Source organism: Ruditapes philippinarum, unplaced genomic scaffold (assembly GCF_026571515.1).
Source record: "Ruditapes philippinarum isolate M1 unplaced genomic scaffold, ASM2657151v2 ctg6642_1_1_1_1, whole genome shotgun sequence".
Lineage (NCBI taxonomy): Eukaryota > Metazoa > Mollusca > Bivalvia > Venerida > Veneridae > Ruditapes > Ruditapes philippinarum.
This window is the reverse complement of record NW_026862966.1, coordinates 1-21,736: the sequence shown is the minus strand read 5'-3', so window position 1 is coordinate 21,736 and position 21,736 is coordinate 1. Positions and strand designations below refer to the sequence as shown.

The window sequence follows — 21,736 nt, the reverse complement described above, 5'->3', positions numbered from 1 at the left end:
TAATGTTGTTACGTAGCTTTTTTTATATGATTTTTTATAATTTCTACAATTATTGATATTTTGTACAAGGAATTAAGGGATTTTAGATTTCCTACTAATGATTTCTACAGTATAGCTGCCGTCCAGTATTTTATGAAGTTAATGGACTTATTATTATTGTTTCAAGTATTTGATAAATCATCAATTTCACCAGAAGCTTGATTTTAGAAAACTATGCATCTGTTTCATGGGGATTGGGGCTCATTTTCATGGTGGTGTTTCTAGTAGCAAAATAAGGATATAAATGAATTTAAAATATTTTGTGTGATGTATTGAATGAGGTGCCTTTCATGTATATGTAAGTAATGTATATGCATGTAGTGTAGAAAACCTGGTATGTTAGTTCTTTAGGTATTTACTATATCTGGTCTACTGAAATAAAAATGTTAGTTTCATGTTAATGAAATCAGGAGATATTTAAAGAATTTATCGAATTATCGTTTGAAAGTCTCTACAACTCTTACACTAGCAGTTAAATTTTACTTGTTGTGTGGACATAAACTAATACAGTACATGCATTTTTCTTACAGCATGGTTTAAATCTAATAACATCAACTTATCATCAGCATTTAGACAAAGTTATCCAGAATTTCTTTTGTTTAATTTTGATATTCTTGAAGTTCCAAAGATTGCAATATAATAATATCTTACAGACAATACAATCACCTTCGATAATTTATTTATTAACATTATAACATAGATAAATCGTTTTAAATGACAGTGAGTGTTATTACATATTCTAACACGACCCACACTTTTCCCTATTGAACATTAAAGAAGCAAAAGTGTGTGTTATTATGCAACAAAGTCACTGTTGACGTTCTATATTTAGATATATGATGTAATCATTATACATGTGACGTAACCACTAAAAAAATGCGACGTGCTAAAAACAAATACGGAAACAAATCAGGAACAATTTAGCTTAATATCAGTTATGGCAGCATTTATTTGTTGATGTCATGTTAGAATGGAAATAATGTATCCAAATCGGTGATTTTATCGCTTGATAACATCACTGTTTGTCGTTCGGATGCGCATCATTATATCACTCGGGCTACGCCCTCATGATATACTTCGTCACATCCGAACTCCAAACAGTTATTGACCAATAAAATCACTGTTTGGGATTATATTATTTCTTAAACATAACAGAGTGTTTCATCTTCAGCCACCTTTTTTGTTGCGTACATTGTTAGGTAATTTTTTGCTATAATTTGTATTCAAGATACATTTGTATTTCTATTGTGAACATATCTGATGATTGTAAATGTTCTTTCATTGTGCATTTTTTATATTTGTTAATTATTGTAATGATAATTTCAAATTGATGCAACCTTATTTCATATGTCATGCTTTTTATACCATTGAACTATGTGGGAATCATTTAATTTTTACATTTTTTTAGCAGAATATGTCTGATTAAAAGCTAACGAAATATCAATCATTTACTGGATCTACTTATTTACCAGATCACAAAATTAATTAATAAATAACAATAAAATAAATAAAGTGATGTACACCTTGTTAATGTGTTTTGCTGAGTAAGAAGACAGCAAAAATTATCAATATGGAAAGATAAAAGATAACATTTATGCGTTATGAAGTCTTATTTATGTGATGGTTTATATACATGTATATACAAACTGCAGTATATACTTCATTATTTGAGCTCACAAGAGTGTTGGTGAAGTATGCTAAACCATTAGTCTGTGAAAGGCAACATAATTTACAATGCGGCCAGTGCAGCCCAAGATCAGTGGCGTGTTCGTGGCGTTTGATCTTGCTCTTCACTGTTTGTCATTCAGTCATTACATATTTTAATATTTACCTGTACATGATGAATGGTTTTGTCCAGATTGAAAGGTGGACACTTCGTTAAATGATGTTATGTTAGTATTATAGTAATGGTGTTACATGTATAATTTACATGTATTTATTACAGTAGTCAAGATGCAGTGACATATATACTATTTTATATATATCTGACCTATGTTAAAATTAGTCAATTACTGTGTGTTGTACAAAGCAAAGAATGTGATAGAGTTTATTTTACTAAAGAAATATTTTGTTTTAAATTTGAGTATTATTATGCAAATGAGGAGTTAAATAAATCTTCAGGAAGATTATTCAGTGTAAGCTTTGTTTTTTCCCCTCTTGTCCTGTGGAGAGAACCTGTTTTAACTGTATACCGGCTGTGTGTTATGTTATGAATTCATCATTCGAAACAGACCTTTTGAATTTTAAGGATTTCAATTATCTACAGTATAATGCCTGTTTAAAGTGCATGTAATTTAGTGGAATGAAGTGACCAATTACTTTTTAACTCATCTGACCACGCTATGTCCTCTGTCGTTCGTTGTCAACAATTGGGTTGTTAACAGTCTACCATGCAGTCACAGTTTTGATTGGATCATCGTCAAAACTTTGTCAGAATGTTTGTCTCAATGAAATACAGATCGAGTTCGAAGATTGGTTATCTCGGGTCAAAAACTAGGTCACACGAGCTAAAAATAGAAATAGCTTGTTAACACTCTAGTGGCTGCAGTTTTGATCCAAATATTCTGGAACCTGATTCTTGGCGAGGAAAACTTTCATATTACCTTGATTGGCACCAAATATATTGAAAGTATACTAGACAACCAGAAACAGTTCAAGACCATACCCCTGCAAAAGTGTCTTCAGGTTTCATTACTTTTTAGTCCCCTACCGGTTTACCGGAGGGGACTTTAGGTTTACCCTCCGTCCGCCCGTCCGTCTGTCTGTCAGTCCGTCCGTCCACAAAACTGGATCCCGCCATAACTTGAAAAGTACTGAAAATATTTTTATGAAACTTGATATATGGATAGATGGCAGTATAGAGATTATGCACGTCTTTTTCTTTTCTTCCTATGTTGAAAATTCTGGTTGCTATGGCAACAAATAGGCTGAAAATATGGCAAATTTTACACATAAACTGGATCCAGTGAAAACGCAAAAAGTACTGGAAATATTTTTATGAAACTTGAAATATGGGTAGATGGTAGTCTGGAGATTATGCACATCTTTTTCTTTTCTTCCTTTGTTGAAAATTCTGGTTGCTATGGCAACAAATAGACTGAAAATATGGCAATTTTTACACATAAACTGGATCCAGTGTTAACGCAAAAGTAATAGAAGTATTTTTATGAATCTTGTAATATGGGTAGATGGCAGTCTGGAGATTATGCACATTCTTTTTCTTTTCTTCCTATGTTGAAAATTCTGGTTGCTATGGCAAACACATATACTGAAAATATGGCAAATTTTACACATAAACTGATCCAGTGATAACTCAAAAAGTACTGGAAATATTTTTATGAAACTTGACATATGGGTAGATGGCAGTCTTGAGATTATGCATGTCTTATCTGTTCTTCTTATTTTGAAAAAATATTGGTTGCCTTGGCAACAAATAGGCTTTAAACATGGCAAAAATAACAATATTTTTGATTAGTCAAAAAGAGCTGAAAATTTTTATGAAATTGCATCTTTAATTCCAGAGTTATCTCCTCTTTAAGAATTTTGCTTTTTAAATTGTTATATTTTGGTAACAGGGATGTTTCAAATATTTAATTTAGAGTGTCCTTCAGTCCGTCTGTCTTTTCAACAAAACTGCTTCCTGTGATCACTTTTAAAGAACTTTTCCAATAATTTTACTTAAAATAGAGCAAAATAAAAACATTAGTGAATAGCCAATGGCCCTTCAGAATGTTGATGGGGTTCCATCCGGCAGGGGACTTATGGATTGCGTGCAATACTATGATAATTGCTTGTTTTCAAGTGTCTTTCATCCATTTTAATTGTTTGATAGCAGTAAATAAAAACATACCCGTAAACTAAAGGTTAGAGGATTTAAACTGAATATCATGCAATTATTTGCTTGTGGGAAAATCGCTCTTTTTATTTCTTATGTAAACTTAAGTAAGTACAGTAGAATCCCTACTTAAAACCACCCAGGAATTTAGACCATCCCACTATTAAGAGCATTTTTTTATAAGAACGGATTATTCTGTTCTTTATGTTAATGGTTACATGATCCAGAATTAAGACCACCTTGATTATCCACATTTTTCAGACCACTAGATTCAGTCCCAATTCTTTATTTTGTTCTTTATTTGACCCCACTATTGAGACCACTCATTTAAATTCACCACCTACCTAGATCTTGAATGTTGTTATATCTGCTTGAATGCTCTTTGACATGAAACTTGATTTCACATGGTGTCAGAAACATATTATACTATTTGAATATTGTATAATGATTAAATAAGATGAGAAAGTAAATTCTAGAGTGGTTTATTGTTGCTTTTAGCACATATATATTGTGAAGAATTTATTTCCTTTTTGATGGTTCAATTGTGTATATCATATAATAATTAATATTGAAATCAGAGCAAATAATTTCTTCAGAAATGTTTTCTTCCAGTCAGATGTAACATTATATCTTACTTTTATATTGCATTAATTTTGCAGGTATGATAAGAATATCCACAATTAAGACCACCCCGCAGTTAAGACCACCAGTCCGATTGTGGTCTTATAATTGATGTTTGTGAAGTTAGCCGGACAGCCGGAGCAGCCGGAACTCATTTTCGTCTACGCCGGCTGTTCCGGCTACTCCGGCTAGCCGGTTCCGGCTATACAGGCTGGCCAGAGATGATACGGTAAAACCTGTACAAAAGACCATTGACTTATGTCAAATTACTTATCACAACAATATCCGGCTATTACGGCTAGCATGAAAAAAAGAAATCAACGCTACATAAGATAAAAAAAATCCCACAGCAGATTGAAGAATATAATTATGTGTCGTGCATTGTGGCCGGGTGGCCGCGGGTATAGGTGTGTCCGTCAGGAATACTCTGGTATTTTGCCGACGTTGAGCCAAAAATCGTTCCATACAGCTCATATCTGGCCAATTCCGGCTGGCCCCTGTGGGGACCAGACTCAATTACGCAGAACTGCACATGGTGGGATGGTTAGGGGGTCTGGCCGGGTGTCCCCGGGTATAGGTGTGTCCGTCGGGAATGCTCTGGTATTTTGCCGACGTTGAGCCAAAAATCGTTCCATACAGCTCATATCTGGCCAATTCCGGCTGGCCCCTGTGGGGACCAGACTCAATTACGCAGAACCGCACATGGTGGGATGGTTAGGGGGTCTGGCCGGGTGTCCGCGGGTATAGGTGTGTCCGTCGGGAATACTCTGGTATTTTGCCGACGTTGAGCCAAAAATCGTTCCATACAGCTCATATCTGGCCAATTCCGGCTGGCCCCTGTGGGGACCAGACTCAATGACGCAGAACCGCACATGGAGGGATGGTTAGGGGGTCTGGCCAGGTGTCCACGGGTATAGGTGTGTCCGTCGGGAATACTCTGGTATTTTGGAATACTCTGGTATTTTGCCGACGTTTAGCCAAAAATCGTTCCATACAGCTGATATCTGGCCAATTCCGGCTGGCCCCTGTGGGGACCAGACTCAATTATGCAGAACTGCACATGGTGGGATGGTTAGGGGGTCTGGCGGGGTGTCCGCGGGTATAGGTGTGTCCGTCGGGAATACTCTGGTATTTTGCCGACGTTGAGCCAAAAATCGTTCCATACAGCTCATATCTGGCCAATTCCGGATGGCCCCTGTGGAAAACCAGACTCAATTACCCAGAACCGCACATGGTGGGATGGTTTAAAGGGTCTGGCCGGGTGTCCGCGGGTATAGGTGTGTCCGTCAGGAATACTCTGGTATTTTGTTCGACGTTGAGCCAAAAATCGTTCCATACAGCTCATATCTGGCCAATTCCGGCTGGCCCCTGTAGGGACCAGACTCAATTACGCAGAACCGCACATTGTGGGATGGTTAGGGTGTCTGGCCGGGTGTTCGCGGGTATAGGTGTGTCCGTTGGGAATACTCTGGTATTTTGCCGACGTTGAGCCAAAATCGTTCTATACAGCTCATATCTGGCCAATCCGGATGGCCCCTGTGGGGACCAGACTAAAACACGCAGAACCGCACATGGTGGGATGGTTAGGGGGTCTGGCCGGGTGTCCGTGGGTATAGGTGTGTCTGTCGGGAATACTCTGGTATTTTGCCAACGTTGAGCCAAAAATCATTCCATACAGCTCATATCTGCCCAATTCCGGCTGGCCCCTGTGGAAACCAGACTCGAATTACGCAGAATCGCACATGGTGGGTTGGTTAGGAGGTCTGGCCGGGTTGTCCGCGGGTATAGGTGTGTCCGTCGGGAATAATCTGGTATTTTGCCGACGTTGAGCCAAAAATCGTTCCATACAGCTCATATCTGGCCAATTCTGGCTGGCCCCTGTGGGGACCAGACTCAATTACGCAGAACCGCACATGGTGGGATGGTTAGGGGGTCAGGCAGGGTGTCCGCAGGTATAGGTGTGTCCGTCGGGAATACTCTGGTATTTTGCCGATGTAGAGCCAAATATCGTTCCATACAGCTCATATCTGGCCAATTCCGGCTGGCCCCCTGTGGGGACCAGACTCAATTACACAGAACCGCACATGGTGGGATGGTTAGGGGGTCTGGCCGGGTGTCCCCGGGTATAGGTGTGTCCGTAGGGAATACTCTGGTATTTTGCTGACATTGAGCCAAAAATCGTTCCATACAGCTCATATCTGGCCAATTCTGGCTGGTGCCTGTGGGGACCAGACTCAATTAGGCAGAACCGCACATGGATTAATAATTTATGGTGAGAGTGATTTCCCTTTCTTTCCTTCATGGGAGGCTACTCTATCTGGCTTAATAATGAATTCCCTCTTTCTTCAGGAGAGGTTACTCTATCTGGATTGATAATTTAAGGTTAAAGTGATTTTTCTTTGTTTTCATCAGGGGAGGTTACTCTCATCCTACTTAAAAATGAAAGGTTAGAGTGATTTCCCTTTCTTTCCTTCAGGGGAGTTTACTCTATCTGGATTAATAATTTTAGGTCAGAGTGATCTCCCTTTGTTTTCATCAGGGGAGGTTACTCTATCTGGATTAAAAATTTATGGTTAGAGTGATTTCGCTTTCTTTGCATCAGGGGAGGTAACTCTATCTGGATTAATAATTTCAGGTCAGAGTGATCTCCCTTTGTTTTCATCAGGGGAGGTTACTCTATCTGGATTAATAATTTATGCTGAGAGTGATTTCCCTTTGTTTTCTTCAAGGGAGGTTACTCTATCTGGCTTTATAATGAAAGGTTAGAGTGGTTTCCCTTTGTTTTCATCAGGGGAGGTTACTCTATCTGGATTAATAATTTTAGGTCAGAGTGATCTCCCTTTCTTTCTTTCAGGGGAGGTAACTCTATCTGGCTTAATAATTTAAGGTTAGAGTGATCTCCTTTTGTTTTCTTCAGGGGAGGTATATCTTTCCGACTTAGTAATGAAATGTTAGAGTGATTTCCCTTTGTTTTCTTTAAGGGAGGTTACTCTATCTGGCTTTATTATGAAAGGTTAGAGTGATTTCCCTTTCTCTCCTTCAGGGGAGGTTACTCTATCTGGATAAATTATTTTAGGTCAGAGTGATCTCCCTTTGTTTTCTTCAGGGGAGGTTACTCTGTCCGACTAAGTAACAAAAGGTTAGAGTGATTTCCCTTTCTTTCCTTCAGGGGAAGTTACTCTATCTGGATTAATTATTTAAGGTCAGAGTGATCACCCTTTGTTTTCATCAGGGGAGGTTACTCTATCTAGATTAATTATTTATGATTACAGTGATTTCCCTTTGTTTTCTTCAGGGGAGGTTACTCTATCTGGCTTAATAATTTAAGGTCAGAGTGATCTCCCTTTGTTTTCATCAGGGGAGGTTACTCTATCTGGATTAATAATTAAGCTGAGAGTGATTTCCCTTTGTTTTCTTCAAGGGAGGTTTCTCTATCTGGCTTTATAATGAAAGGTTAGAGTGGTTTCCCTTTGTTTTCATCAGGGGAGGTTACTCTATCTGGATTAATAATTTTAGGTCAGAGTGATCTCCCTTTCTTTCTTTCAGGGGAGGTAACTCTATCTGGCTTAATAATTTAAGGTTAGAGTGATCTCCTTTTGTTTTCTTCAGGGGAGGTATATCTTTCCGACTTAGTAATGAAATGTTAGAGTGATTTCCCTTTGTTTTCTTTAAGGGAGGTAACTCTATCTGGCTTTATAATGAAAGGTTAGAGTGACTTCCCTTTGTTTTCATCAGGGGAGGTTACTCGTATCTGACTTAGTAATGAAAGGTTAGAGTGATTTCCCTTTCTCTCCTTCAAGGGAGGTTACTCTATCTGGATTAATTATTTTAGGTCAGAGTGATCACCCTTTGTTTTCATCAGGGGAGGTTACTCTATCCGACTTAGTTATGAAAGGTAAGAGTGATTTCCCTTTCTTTCCTTCAGGGGAGGTTACTCTATCTGGATTAATTATTTTAGGTCAGAGTGATCACCCTTTGTTTTCACCAGGGGAGGTTACTCTATCTAGATTAATTATTTATGATTACAGTGATTTCCCTTTGTTTTCTTCAGGGGAGGTTACTCTATCTGGCTTAATAATTTAAGGTCAGAGTGATCTCCCTTTCTTTTCTTCAGGGGAGGTTACTCTATCTGGCTTAATAATGAAAGGTTAGAGTGATTTCCCTTTGTTTTTATCAGGGGAGGTTACTCTCATCCTACTTAAAAATGAAAGGTTAGAGTGATTTCCCTTTCTTTCCTTCAGGGGAGGTTACTCTATCTGGATTAAAAATTTATGGTTAGAGTGATTTCCCTTTCTTTGCTTCAGGGGAGGTAACTTTGTTTCCTTGAGGGGAAGTTACTCTTATCTGACTTAATAATGAAAGGTTAGAGTGATTTTCCTTTGTTTTTTCAGGGAAGGTTACTCTATCTGACCTTATAATGAAAGGTAAGATCGATTTCCCTTAGTTTTCATGCGCCATTTGCAAATTTCAGAGGATGTTACTCTATCTTAAATGAAAGGTTAGAGTGTATTCCCTTTGCTTTTTTTACTCCATTTGCAATTTTCAGATAGACATAATAATGAAGGATAAGAGTGTTTACCGCCCCTAACACAATTTGTATTTTTCGGGGCAGGTTACTCTATCTGACAAATATTAGAGAAGTGTCTTATTAATAGAGATTGGGGAAAGATAACTTAACACGTTCAGAAAATTCCTTTTTAATTCCAGTACTATTTCATCGTTTTTCAAAATAATTTGCATACAAAAATAATTGTAATTGTTTTTGTTTACAAAATCAATGATATCAATCAACTGCATAAAAGAAAAAACTGTTGCATGATACAATATTTAATATGAAGTGAGTTGCTACCTATGGAAAGCTCTTCATACGTAAATAGTAAGATTTCTTGGCTCAAACTGAGTTCCGATTGATTTAGACTTGTTGTGTATATTGTTCAAAACTTAAAATAAATTTATGAAATGCCAAGTTTTCGTTCACGACTCAACTGACGTTTATTTTTAAACCTCAGCAATGACTCATTGAAAATTCAAATTATGAATGATTATTCGTAAGTCAATATATTTCAGTTCCAGCAGTCAAACATAGTTAATCAGAGTTTTTTTTGTTTTGTTTTTTTAAAGAATTTAAAGTACTGTTGATAAAATACATCTCAAGTAATCAATGAAACCAAAATATGTAAAAAAATATTTGTTTTCGGCCAATGCTTTAATATCTAATATATAACTCAATATAATTCAAATTAGACTGTTAACAAAAATATTTATAGCATATAAGTAAAGATATTTCCAGACTCAAACTACGTTATTTAAATTATTGTTCCAAAATCAAACTAAGTAAAGTTATGATATTTCAAGTATTCTTCAAGACTCAAACTAAGTTAAGACGCCAAGACGTTTCAAGTATTATTCCAGACTCAAACTATGTTATGATATTTCAATTATTGTTTCAGACTCAAACTAAGTTAAGATATTTCAAGTATTGTCCCAGACTCAAACTAAGATATATAAATTATTGTTCAAAAATAAAACTAAGTAAACTTATGATATTTCAAGTATTCTCTAAGACTCAAACTAAGTTAAGATGTTTTAAGTATTCTTCAAAACTCAAATCAAGTTAAGATATTTCAAATGTTGTTTCAGACTCAAACTAGGGTAAGATATTTCAAGTATTGTTCCAGACGCAAACAAAGTTTAGCTGTTTCAAGTATTGCCCCAGACTCAAACTAAGATATTTGAATTATTGTTCCAGACTCAAACTATGTTAAAAAATTTCAAGTATTCTTCTAGACTCAAACTAAGTTAAGATGTTTCAAGTATTCTTCAAGACCCAAACTAAGTTAAGATATTTCAAGTATGGTTCCAGACTCAAACTAAGATATTCAAATTATTGTTCAAAACTCAACTTAGTAAAGTTATGATATTTCAAGTATTATACAAGACTCAAACTAAGTTAACATGTTTCAAGTATTCTTCAAGACTCAGACTCAGTTAAGATATTTCTAGTGTTGTTCTAGACTCAAACTAAGTTTAGATATTTCAATTATTATTCCAGACTCAAACTGAGTTTAAGATATTTCAAGTGTTGTTTCAGGCTCAAAATAAGTTAAGATATTTCAATTATTATTCAAGACTTAAACTAAGTTAAGACTCAAATTAAGTATAGATATTTCAAGTGTTGTTCCAGATACATGCTAAGTTAAGAAATTTCAAATGTTGTTCCAGACTCAAACTTAGTTAAGATTTTTCAAATATTGTTAAAGACTCAAGTTTAGTTAAGATAATTCATGTTTTGTCCCAGACTCAAACTCAGTCAAGATATTTCAAGTATTGTTCCAAACTCAACCTCAGTTAAGATGTTTCAAGCATTGCTCCAGACACAAGCTAAGTTAAGAAATTTCAAGTGTGGTCCAAGACTCAAACTCAGTTAAGATGTTTCAAGTATTTTTCAAGACTCAAACTACGTTATGATATTTCAAGTATTGTTCCAGACTCAAACTAAGTAAATATGTTTTATGTATTGTGCCAGACTCAAACTAAGTTAAAATATTTCATGTATTGTTCCACACTCAAACTCAGTAAAGATATTTCAAGTATTGTCCCAGACTCAAACTAAGTTAAGATGTTTCAAGTATTCTTCAAGACTCAAACTTAGTTAAGATATTTCAAGTGGTGTCCCAGACTCAAACTCAGTTTAGATATTATAATTATTATTCCAGACTTAAACTAAGTTAAGACTCAAATTAAGTAAAGATATTTCAAGTGTTGTTCCAGACACAAGCTTAGTTAAGAAATTTAAAGTGTTGTCCCAGACTCAAACTCAGTTAAGATGTTTCAATTGGTGTTCCAGGCTCAAACTAAGTAAAGATATTTCAAGTATTGTTCAAGACTCAAACTAAGTTAAGATATTTAAAGTGTTGTTCCAGACTCAAACTAAGTAAAGATATTTCAAGTATTGTTCAAGACTCAAACTAAGTTAAGATATTTCAAGTATTGTTCAAGACTCAAACTAAGTAAAGATATTTCAAGTATTGTTCAAGACTTAAACTAAGTTAAGATATTTCAAGTGTGTTGTTCCAGACTCAAAGTTAAAATATTTCAAATATTTAGACTTAAACTAAGTCAAGATATTTCAAGTATTGTTCCAGACTCAAACTAAGTTTAGATATTCCAAGTATTGTTCCAGACTCAAACTAAGTTAAGATATTTCAAGTATTGTTCAAAACTGAAACCTTGTAAGGATATTTTAATTATTGTTCAAGACACAATTAAGTTAAGACATTTCAATTATTCTTCATAACTCAACTTATGTTAAGATATTTTAAGTTTTGTTCCAGGCTCAAACAAAGTTAAAATATTTCAAGTGATTTTCTAGACACAAGTTAAATTATTTCAAGTAGTGGTCTTCATTAAAACTAAGTTTTTTTTCCCCATTTATGTATGTTTCGATAGTAAAGCTGTTCCCTAAACACAAATTAATTTAATTTTTTCCCCAAATATTAACAAATATAATAATGTTTCAAACTATGAAAGGACATCGTTAGAATTATTTAGAATATTAAGTATGTTGAGATATTTTGAATATTGTCCAGAAGTTAAATCGATTTTTTAAATCTGTTTAAAAAAATATTTACAAATGCAAAGAAGTTTCCAAGATACAAGATAGATTTGAAATGACAAATATTGTTCTTTAAAATATTCCAGATATATATAAACTAGTATACAAAATTTTAATGGTTTACCCTATGTTTACCCTTGACACAAATTATAACCAACTAATTTAAATAATACTTAAAAAAATCTTGATTCTATAAGTAGAGATACAAGGTCTATAGTATTTTCATATTTTTATATGTACTAAGTGAAAAGATTCTAATCAAAGCATTAATCAATGAATTTCCCCAAAAAAATTGGTTAAAATTTTTTCAAGTTTGATATACTTTTTAAAAAAAGGAATTTACCCAAAATTTATGATATACTGTTTTTTCCTTTTAAAATTTTGTTATTTTAAAATTTTAATATTGCAAAGAATTTTGAAAAAGCACTTAAAACCAAAAGGTGGGAACCACTTTTCCCCTTTAATAAAAAAAAGGTCGGTTTTAAACCCCCCCTTTAAATTTTGAAATACGCCAATGCCCAAAAGGACTTTTTCTCCCAAATTCCCTTTTTGCGGCAAAATTTTCCTACTTTGTTTTAAATATTTTTTTAGTAGCATTTTTTAAAGTAAATTTTTCCCCAAAATTTTAAATGTTTTAAAATTTCCCGGGAAGTTTGGTTTTTTGGAATTAATCAGTAAAAAAAAAATTAAGAGGAAAGGGTTGTAACTAACGGGGGAAAAATCCTTTTTTATCATTTTATACTTGTTAGTCTCCTTTAGTTTTTTTTTATCATTTGAATTTTTAGGGGAGATCAATCCGTATTTTAAAACAAGTAGCCTTCCGTTTCGCTTGATGTAATTTGCAAAACAATAAATAAATAAATGTAAATAAATAAATAAATTAATATAAAAAATAAAATAAATCATAACTAAATTAATCCATAAATAAAGATAAGTAAATAAATAAATAAAATTTTTTTTACAAAAAATAAATTAAAAATTAAAACAGGCAAGTAAAGTTAAAAAATTGGTAGAATAACGTATCAAAAGCGAACGAAAAAAGCTAAATGATGCTAGCCCCCACCCCCTTTTATAGCTTTTTGTCAGATCATATAACAAGAGCTGTCGGTAGGACAGCAACGCTCGACTATTCTAGTGCTTGATAGTAAAAAATAATGCTTGATGCAGTTACCTACTCCTGTCTACAGGTTGGGGTCATGATGGTGAACAAGTGTGCAAAGTTTCAAAGCCATATGTCAATGGACTTTGAAAATATTTGAACTATAACAAAAACTTTAACGTAAATTCTAAGTCGAAAAAGGGGCATAATTCTGTTAAAATGCTCGATACAGTTACCTACTCCTGTCTACAGGTTGGGGTCATGATGGTAAACAAGTGTGCAAAGTTTCAAAGCCATATGTCAATGGACTTTGAAAATATTTGAACTATTACAAAAACTTTAATGTAAATTCTAAGTCGAAAAAGGGGCATAATTCTGTTAAAATGCTTGATAGAGTTACCTCCTCCTGTCTACAGGTTGGTGTCATGATGGTAAACAAGTGTGCAAAGTTTCAAAGCCATATGTCAATGGACTTTGAAAATATTTGAACTATTACAAAAACTTTAACGTAAATTCTAAGTCGAAAAAGGGGCATAATTCTGTCAAAATGCTTGATACAGTTACCTCCTCCTGTCTACAGGTTGGGGTCATGATGGTGAACAAGTGTGCAAAGTTTCAAAGCCATATGTCAATGGACTTTGAAAATATTTGAGGTATTACAAAAACTTTAACATAAATTCTAAGTTGAAAAAGGGGCATAATTCTGTCAAAATGCTTGATAGAGTTACCTCCTCCTGTCTACAGGTTGGGGTCATGATGGTGAACAAGTGTGCAAAGTTTCAAAGCCATATGTCAATGGACTTTGAAAATATTTGAACTATTACAAAAACTTTAACATAAGTGGTTACGCCGACGCCGACGCTCGGGTGACTACAATAGCTCTACTTATTCTTATCGAATAGTCGAGCTAAAAATTGAAAACAAAAACAACAATAATAAAAAAACAAAAAAAAAACGCATGCATCGTCAGATCCCCACGGTTAATTAACATGTTATCAAGATAAATGTTAATGGTTAGGCATTGGGTATCAGTGGCTATCCGGCGATTAAACTGCTTTGAAATGAAAATGATAAAGAAACCCTTTGTGACTCCTTATTTAAAGCAGTTAAAAGGCAAAAAAAAATGAAACAAATGATACTTCAAATTATAAAGGAACACATTATATCATGTATAATTATGGTTGATAATATTATCAGAAGCGGACTTGTCCAGCCTCCGTTTCTGAATACGTTCATTCTCAATTTAAGAGTCTAACTTGAATAAAATCAAATTTGAAATTGGTCGGTTTAGAGCCTGGTCAATCTGGCCTGGCTGCATACTGGTGGCAAAAGCTGGTCACTTAAGGTCAAGCATGTTATAGGTAAACAACTACATGGTAACTTGTGACAATATTATTCTTTCATTCCATTTTGTGTTACTTTATTTCAATTTGTTTTTATTTTCATTTATTTTATTTTATTGTTTTTATTTTATCTTATTTCATTTTTTTTCATTTTATTTCATTACTGTTTATTTCATTTCATTTTGTTGTTTTATTTTATTTCATTCATATTGTTATTTCATTCTTTTATTTCATTATTGTTCTTCTGGTCGTTATTACAGTTATTTTAATATTTTATTTCATTTTTTCATCATTGCATGTTTTTGCATGATGAACTACATGTATTTCATTGTTGGTGTTTTCATTATGTGTCATAAATGTTGTTTTTGGTGGTAGTGGTGATATTCTTGGTGTTATTATCTAAATCTTAAGAAATTTCAAATGGATGTTTCTATCATGACGTTGTTAAATTATCATTATTTCTCATTGTACGGCCTAGTATGTCTTTATGTTACTTATTACACTTCTTGAAATATACATTGTAAAAAATGTCATCATTCATTTCTGAAAATTGCTATTATGTTAACTGTACAGTATGTTTGCATATATATAGTCTTAATAAATGTACATTCCTGATCAAATTTTACTTATTACACCACTTGAAATATTCATTGCAAAAAAAGTGCATTATTCATTATTTCAGTTATACTCATTATTGCCATTACAACACATTAACGGTACAGTGTGTTGGTACAATGTAAAAAGCAAATTAAATATCCCTTCTATTCTGTTTACATCACGGCATTAATAAAGGTGTTCTTTTTTCAAGCTCATGTAGAAAATCCAATCGAGCTAACACCCTTTATGGTTTTTATTACTACGGCAAAAACTCATTGCTTCATAACTGCCATAAATATTAGACAGTTACATGGTAATATATTGATAATTTCTTAAACTTGGCAGAAAAAAACACCATTCAAAAGTTGAACATGACACTTTCAGAAAGATACCACATCGTATCAGGTGGATTGAAATGTTTTTGTCACATATGTTGTAACGGCATGCAGTAGTTCCAAACCGTAAAAATTGTTATTTTGCTGACTGTAAAGAGGGTGGTGTTTTCTTCATTCCTTCACCTGCTCAATTTACCATGTTCCGTATTTCTGAAATGTAAAGATCACTGATACACCTGCATTGTAAAAATTATATTCAACTTAGAACCATCTGTTTTTCCTTAAACGCACATTATGCCTCAGAAATTATTTTTCACTACATTAGGCAGTGCAAACATGAGTATTATAACGTTCAAATAATGCTTTAAAGCATGTTAGATGCTTATTAGCAAAAGAAAGTATGGCTGAATATGAAAATATTTGTTTTTAACATTATGCAATTTGCACTAATATTTAAATAGACACATTCTCGGCACATATTGTCTCGAATTTATTTTAAGTATACCAATCATTTCAATTTTACTAGTTATCCAATTTATTTTGCTTTGACCAGACGTTTCAATCTTTGTCGCAACAGACAAACATTTCAGACATGGCATTACTTTGTGAATTTATGCAAAAGTTCTACTTTTTCACAAAAATATGCAACTTGTTTGTTTGTTTGTTTCATTTTACGCCTTTTCCCAACAGTATTTCAGTCATATAGGCGGGTAGTTTCCTAACCATCGTTCCTGGAGAGTTACACCAGTACTAAACTACCTTCCTCCGCGCTAAACTACCAAAGCATCTCCCGGGGATCGAACCCACGCCAGAGAGGTAACTGGATTAGAAGTCATCGACTCTAACCCCTCGACCACGGAGGCGGTCCAATATATGCAACTTAATTATTAAACAAAGAGCACATTCCAAGAGCATGGAGAAAAATATTATTTGTGCTTCGGATATTCAACTGTAATAGAGAACGAGTTTCAATGCTGATTGACTGTTCACATCATTCGGCGGCGTCTATGATGTGCAGCATCAACATTTAACTTGTATAAAATATTCACATCACTTGTAACGCTTTGTGTTTCACTTGCAAAAGACAGCAGACGCATGCGTTGTACCACCAAATTTAAAAAAAGAATGTTATTATTACTCTTATTAAAATATGCACATAATAGAATTCAGGAATACAACAAACAAATAATTACGTCTTACTCAAATAGTGGTCATAAAGCTTTTATTCACTTGATGTCATTAAACGATTCTCTTATTATTTCTAGTATATTCTTAACTGCAATGGTTCAATTATTCTGGTTGGGTTTAACCCTTTACCTATTGGTCCCCAGGCTATATATTATCGTCTGCTCAAATTTGTATTTTGTTATTGAAATGGACTGTTCCAAATTCAATGCAGGGCAGCTCCATTACCCTAATTTAGTAGGTGAATGGTTACTGTCTCGACGGTACTTTTTTCAGCTTTTTACTGGCAGAAGAAGGTCCAAAATAGCCCTCTATAAATTATTTTAGACACGGTGGGGCACTCGAGTAGAACCACCAATTTTCTCTGCCAATTAAGCTAGCTGTGGATCACCTCTGTGGATCATCTCTGCACATGAAACTATTCATGAATTCAAAGTCGCTCCCCATAATAGTGGAAGAAAGGGGTGTGAAAATAATTTGAAGTCAATGAATTCATTCAACCACTCATTAATGGACGCCCTTTATTATAACTAAAACTTACAAAAGTTTTTATCAAATTTGAATAATGAAGAAAAATGTTTGATACCAGTGTAGGTGTTCGCCAAAGCAATTCATGACTGAATAAGCATATATCTGTGATAAGCAAAGAAAAATATAAACCCGAACATGAAACAATTTTCATAATGCGTACTGTTTCAGGACCAAATGAATACATGTCTCATTCAAGAGCTATAAACAAGCCTTAAAGTTGCATGCCTCCAGATGAACCAAAAATATTTCAAGAAAAACAAACTTAACAAACATGTACTCAGACTTAAGAGAAGTAAAAAGATTTAAGATTCAAGTAATAATTTCTGTGCTAAATGTCTTTAACGACCGAAGTCGCAGTACTTATTACCATATTTCTACTGCCTGACTAACGCAGTAATGGCAATTATTGTATATTTGGCCTTTTTTTTTGGTAATGTAAGTAGACTGTATGCGTAAATTACTTTCCTTGTTCGCTACACTATATTTTTCTTTTAGATACATTCTCAAAATTTACATGAAGAATGAGCATGAATCTGGAGGCATGCTGCTTTAACTTGCGAAAATTTTTAAATGGACTTCTCCACATTTTATTTAAGGAACAGTCCATTATAAATTATTATAACTAATTATCACATGAAAATGAAAATTGGAAGTAAGCAAACAGTAAAGAGGCTGGTTAAACTGCTCAAAAGTGCAGGCTGGCCTGGCTCTATTCTGGAGGCAAAGACTAATGACTTTCGCTTTCAGAAGGCTAAGAAACAAATCTATACATATATTCATAAAACCTACTATTACCTCATCTTAATCAGTAGGTTCCAGTTCTGTGATAAGGATGTAACATGCCAAGATCAGTTTGCCAGTGCTCATTTCATATATTTCGTTCTTTCCTAATTTCAAATCTTGAAACTGAAATATAGGTTAAAAAAATATATCTATTTATAGACTGAAAATTAAGATGTTATCGGAGTGCCACAATCAGTCACCAGTTCATTACAAAATACACATTATGCATTTGAAATAATTATATATACATGTAATTATATTTTAAATTATAATAAGAGATATTTTTTATCTCCCTTATTTGTAATACATTCATAATTAGCTCCCTTCCTTCAGCACAATCACTAATGTAGTGCCGATATTTTTACCTATTCGTGAATTAAGTTATTGAATGTATATTTTTTGTGTTTAGATTGTAATGCTTTAAGGAAGCGACTGATCTCTGAAAGAATAGTTCTTTATATTATGTTCAGTTCATTTTTTTTCTAGAAAAGCAACAATAATTACAAAAAGTCATCTTCCATCTGAAATTAACATTTCAAAATACAAACATTGTACCAAATTAAAAGTTGTCATTATTTATGAACTTTAATCAGAACTTTCTGATTATTTTGTGTGGTACAATATGTTGATTAACTCTCAGCCGTCTAGTGTCAACATAATATACATGTACCCGTGCGACCAGTGCAGACTTAAATCAGTCGGCATATCCTTGACATCTGCTCATGATTTGCACTATTTGATATTAAGTCAGTACATATTTTGAAATTTTCCTTATAAATGAGTAATGGTTTTTGTCCAGATTTGAAGATGGGCAGGTCCATTTAAAATATTTTGCAGAGTTAAAGGTGTAATCTGCGACTCACAAACCCTTATCTGTAAAATGTATTGTTCTGTTTAGCTAAATATCTTACCTCGACCCTCATTTCATATACTGAACGTCAGGGGAAGTAACTAAGATCACAACATCGAGTAGCAGACACACCGGAAGTCGCAAATTGCCACTTTAAAATTTATTGTCGTCTGCTACCTGTGTAACATGTTACTTTTTTTAGCATTTTAAAAATAATTGTAACTAAGATTTTAAGTTATTTGTTTAAACTACTGAAATGTTCTTAATAACCCATAACTCAGCATAATTATGCTCATTTGATAAGAATTTATTGTAAACTTCAATTATTATTTTAAACATGACTGCTTTAAATCAAGTTAACTAAGTGGCATACATGTAATTATACTGTGCTCCTCTTAGTTCACGGCACTTAACACTTTGAAGCAAGAAAGAAAACAACACATGAAACTTAGGGTACAAAATTTGTCATAAGCTGTAACATATATTTTTTGCTGTATGACACAAGGAAACAACATATTTAGTGTCAAAATCAGTTTAAATGAGCCAGACGTATATCATATGTCGGCCATTTTGAAAACAGTATGTCATCATTTAAATCGCAGTAATGGTGTTTTATTTCAGTTTTTTTATGTTTCAGTCAAATTTCTACATGTTATTTTGCATAATTTTTATTATTAAAAGTATCTTTACATTATACCTCAAAATTTATTTTTTCAACGAACAAGAACATTTAGAAAATGATGATTGTTTCAGACGTATGCACAAATTTATCTATTTGACTATTGTTGCTTTTTGCAAAAGTTTGTTAAATGTTGTTCTGTTTTTACGTAAAAAATTTATAGATTTAAAATATTTTGCACAAACACTTTGTTTGTTCAAGTGTTTGAATAAAAAATGTCAATTTTGACCAATTTTAACACTGGTCACATGAAAATATGCCATTTAACCGTGAAATAAGTGATGACGCGGAACCAGTGATGTTGAGAATAAATCAAAATCTAGTTTAAAGTTAAAATTATTACTTATTTCTTTGAATAAACCTTTCAAATATATTTGTACTTATTGAATTGTTCAATAAAATTAAATACTTTATTCCTTCCTGGATGCTGGTCTGTCTCCAAAATAATAATGTCATTTTTATAAGACACAATCAACCAATGCTCAATCAGGCAACTTCTAAACACAAACCTTTCACAAATGTTACACAACCATCCACATTTCGAAATTATCCACCATCAGAGCTTTGGGCACCAATCTAGCATTCATTGTTCAAGGGTTTACTGAAAGGTCACTAGGATTAACATAACAACAATCAAATCGCGTAATGTGTACATTTCCAGTAAATATACTGTAAATTTACTATAAACAAATCTTTTAAAAATTTAGCTAAAGTTACAAAAATTTTTTAATGATATTTATTTCTTTTTAAGTCATATGGCAACATTCAAGATAAATTGGTAAATGACAAAATGCCGTAATATGCATTGTTTGAAGAGTAGGTATTTAAATAAACCACCGAACTGTCTTAAAATACATGTAGCTTGCAAGTCAAACTACAATAAATAAAGCTATGGAAATTTCCTCGTCCAAGCAAAAGTCTAGCCCATTATACAAATTTGAAATTGCAGTAAATATAACGACATAATTTTTGACTTCACAGGGATTTCTAACCCTCTTTTATGAACATCAACATGACTCATTACCTTTAGTGAGAACTACCTGTAACATATAAGGGCAAGTGTTACCAAACAATACACCGTGTCCATCTCTCTCCACACTGAACCAACTTCCAATCCTTCAAATCTGCCGGCACAGAGGTGTAGAAAGCTGCCCCAAACACGACTGCTTCTTGCGAGTATATCAGCACCGGGCCTCTCGAAGAATCGATACCAGTCTTGATCAACTTTCACAGTGTCTGCCAAGTCCTTCATTGCTCCAGTAGTCACAGCTCTTAAGCCACATGGCATCTCCCCTGCTTTATTTGTCCCTATGTGTAATGATATATAATGTTATATTGCATTCGGCACTTGCAATCTACGAAAAAAGGAGGTCAACATATGCACAAACAGCCCTTACTGCGTTAGTAATGCAGTATAAATACGGTGATAAAATATTGAACTTCTAAATATAACATGGATCTTGATTATTTTTACCTTCCTTTAAATCTTAGTACATTTTTCTCAATATTTATTTTCTTGAGATATTTTGGCTCATCTGGAGGCGTGCAGCTTTAAAACCTATTTTCACTTATTGTAATATTCAATGAAATATAATACTCTATTTCTTCTTGGATGCTGGTCTGTCTCCAGAATGACAATGTCACTTACATAATACAAAATTAAGAAATGGTAAATCATGCAACTTACCAACACAAACCGTCTACCAATGTTACACAAGCATTCACATTCTGACATTATCCACCATTACAACTTGAGCCACCAATCTAGCAATAAAACTTCCATTGACTAAGGGTTTTCTGTAAGGTTACTGAAGTTAAGAGCATTTTTAGAGTGGGGGAGACTTTAAAATGACACAAAGTTTGTGTAGTTCAACTTGTGTCATGCTTTCACACATGCTTTCTATTCCATGAGCAGGGAGTTCCCCAGGATTTTATTTAAAGTGCTATACATATGTAATATGTGTGGGGGTGAGAGGGGAATGCGCCACCTCCTGCATGTCGAAAAAAAAAATTCATTTGAAGGTTCAATGCTGTTACCAGGCTGCTATTAATAAAAACAAAAAAAATTATCTTTTCACGGTATAAATAATTATTTGTATCATTTCTTCATCAGTTAGTAGTTTTGTTTATTTGAAATTCCTCAAGGTAGTCTTACTGTAAATTTCTTTACAACCAAAAAAATTCTACCATCGGCCAATACTGTAGCAAATTGGTTTTTTAAATA

At 33.7% G+C, this 21,736-nt stretch overlaps 1 long non-coding RNA gene across 1 annotated transcript; it reads right to left on the bottom strand.

Moving 5' to 3' along the window:
• Positions 1-14,692: 14,692 nt before the first annotated feature.
• On the bottom strand, positions 14,693-21,471 carry LOC132720803 (uncharacterized). Its single transcript, XR_009624391.1, has 6 exons — positions 21,200-21,471; positions 20,553-20,820; positions 20,022-20,113; positions 18,895-19,010; positions 17,996-18,106; positions 14,693-15,694 (listed from the first exon to the last, which is right to left on the bottom strand). It is a non-coding gene; the product is annotated as an uncharacterized LOC132720803 (long non-coding RNA).
• Positions 21,472-21,736: the final 265 nt, after the last annotated feature.